Consider the following 3,033-nt stretch of genomic DNA (forward strand, 5'->3'; position numbering starts at 1 on the left):
CTCGCAATTGCCTTCTGTTATTCCTTTAAAGTTTATATATGTTGCAGGTAGACTTTGCTAAAATTGCCCCCCCCCAAAAAAAGCCCCATCAAAGTAAAGTATATGTACCCAACATTTGTTTCTGTGTGGGTTAAAGGTGAAGTCTGTTTATGGTTGCAATATGGAGTCTCCCAGATAATTTGAGATTGAGAAAGTAATGTATGTATTCCTTTTGAACATAATGATCTTGATATGTAATTTGACTCATTAATCAATTGATTGAATGTTTTGTTGATATGTGATTGATATGTGATTGATTCAAGTGTGATTTGACTTTCAAAGTAGATTTGTATTAGCGATGAACTTGGAAAAGTTGGGCATAAACGGTTAGGAACGTGAAGCCGATGAGGTTTCTGCGTTTCTGGAAGATACAAAGTTATAAAACCAAACCCCTAACAAGATCTGAACGTAATCACTAACATTCTAACATTGAATTGTGTCAGTTTCTCTGTATTTGTGCGATTTTTCTTGAGGTTGCGAAGAAAAAGAAAAATTCACTTCTCCCTTACATGGCTCACCCAATGAACTAATCCACTTCTTTCATCTTACTAACCCTCAGAATTGGTAACATGTTTTTAGCACTGGGCCCCCACAATCCCACAAATACAAGTAGATGCAAAGACAATCACAAAGATTGAGAAAGAAAGTGGATGTTCTCGGACTGATAAAATTCTGAGAAGGACAGACTTAGATCGTGCAGGTCGACTTCTGAATGATTCACCCATTAAAAAAAAACACTCAGAGGGGAGGTGACAGAATATTTCCAGCCAAATTTTGGTGACCTCGCCAAAATGTGAAAGCTGGCTACAGTACTGTTGTTAAGTGCCGTTTTAATGGCCGATGAAGAAACTACACAACCATTTCCTTTCTTACTTTGTTAGTGTTCCTTGAGGTTTACCCTACTGCTTGCCAATAGAATTTGTTTGTAAGTTTAGCAGTCTGGGTTCAGGAAATGTGTCAGCCATCATCATGCATGATTTCCTCAGGAAGTTATGTATGTAAATTGACATCTAATTTTAAAATCAGAACATCAAACAATGTTTTTATTTTTTTATTTTTTTTGGGGGGGGGGGAGGGTCCTTGAAATCTTGTGTCAGCTTCCTACCTGCTGCTGTATAAACTACAAATGTTTATGTAAAGTTGTGCTTGAGTTTTTTTTGTGTGGATGGAAAGTATTACATTCTTTAGGGTGAAAAGATCTGGTACAAGGTGTTTTTTTAGTAACTGTCCTTGGTGAAGTTGAAAAACAGAAATATTGTCTAATGTTTTCTTAAGAAAATAACTACAAAAGGGATATTTGATTCCTTGCCATAGGCAAAAGGAATCTATGCAATGGTGATGGTGTGTGTGTGTGTATGTATGTGGCACTTGCTTGTAAACACGGTAACTCAATAAGTTAATAGTGGATTAACTTTATACTTGGTATGTGGATCCATCTTATTGAGTACAAGAAGAGTTTACTTTTCTGTGAAGTTCAGTGGTCATTTGGGGTCAACAGAGGTCAATTGCAAACTTTGTGAACACGATAACTCAAGAAGTACATCCGTCTTGAACTTCACACTCTTGGTGGGTGCAAGAATCCTGTTAACTGTGGTAGAGGTCAAAGGTGGAATGAGGTCATCAGGCATCAAAGTGTGAAAACATTTTAAACATGATAACTCCAAAATTAACGCCTCAGTTAATCTGTGAATCCTCCAATGCTATGATTTTCTTTGGTGAACATAGTCTGGTCAAATTCAGTTTAGTTCTGTGAATTGGCTCAATAGGTCTTCAAAGAAACATACCTGGCACCCAGGTTTAAACGAAATCTGATTCAGATAAGATAGATCTTGCTTTAAAACGTGCACTTAAACCTCCTATCAGTTCTCACCCTTAGAGCGTCAAGGGGTCAAGAGGTTATCTCAAATGGGCACATAACTGGCTCAAGGGGTCAAAGGTTATCCCAAATGGTGGAAAATTGGCATTTACTCAAAAATATCACACAGTGTATAAACAATGTCATGTAACTCTCAATGACTATTAAAGGGATTGGCTAGCTAAGAAATTGGTAAAAATGTGTCTATATTTTACATAGGAAGACTTGTTCTTTCTGGATATTAAAACAGTTTGGATTAAAATTCTATACTGTAAAATCCTTCCGAGTGAATAAAATGGTTGTTTCCAGAAGGGGTCGCTACTAATCTTTTCTGGTTCTCACTTAATTCTTGGACAAATTTAACAAACTTGCTCTACATTAGTCAGCCTGATAGTTGTATTTAATTTGCTTTATATATATATATATATATATATGAATATATATATATGAATATATATATATATATGTATATATATATATATATATATGAATAGCTGCCTACAGGCCAATCATTGAATAAATTTTTATCAATGGCATCCTCTAAGTTTCTTATGTACAACAGCTAACAATTTGTCATTGTTGTCAGGCAACTGTATAGTTATTGTCTAGAGCTTAATTCTAACTTTTGAGTTGCCATGGTAACAACATTTTACCATGCACACATCATGAATACAAACCGTCTTAGATGTGCATGTCATATGCAATCTGTTGTTCGTCCATGTCGGTTCTTAACATGCAAGTTTTCAGTCTAAATGTCACAGCATGTAAGATAATCGGGAAATGTCTATTATAAGATTATTTATAGAAAAAGCCCCAATAATATCCAGCTTTCTCGTGCATTGGGTTTTTACAATCTCCATTTAGTGGTCATGATAGGCTAAGTAAATACACGACATCCTGTATTTCTTAACGACCAGATCAGCAACAGAGGTGTAACATCCTTACACATGCTGGAATCTCCGGGTGAAGTCAATCGGCTTTAATATGCTGGTTCCTTATTGATATCGAATGGAAATCCAAATAAGAAGAAGACCTTGAGTTTAAAATTAGCTGTCATTTTTGAGGCCAAGTATAATTTAGGATAATGAAGACAACCTCTAGAAGATTAATCGGTAATGGATATTCGAAATTGTCAGCTG

This window comes from Apostichopus japonicus, chromosome 6 (genome assembly GCF_037975245.1).
Source record: "Apostichopus japonicus isolate 1M-3 chromosome 6, ASM3797524v1, whole genome shotgun sequence".
NCBI classification, from domain to species: Eukaryota; Metazoa; Echinodermata; class Holothuroidea; order Aspidochirotida; family Stichopodidae; genus Apostichopus; species Apostichopus japonicus.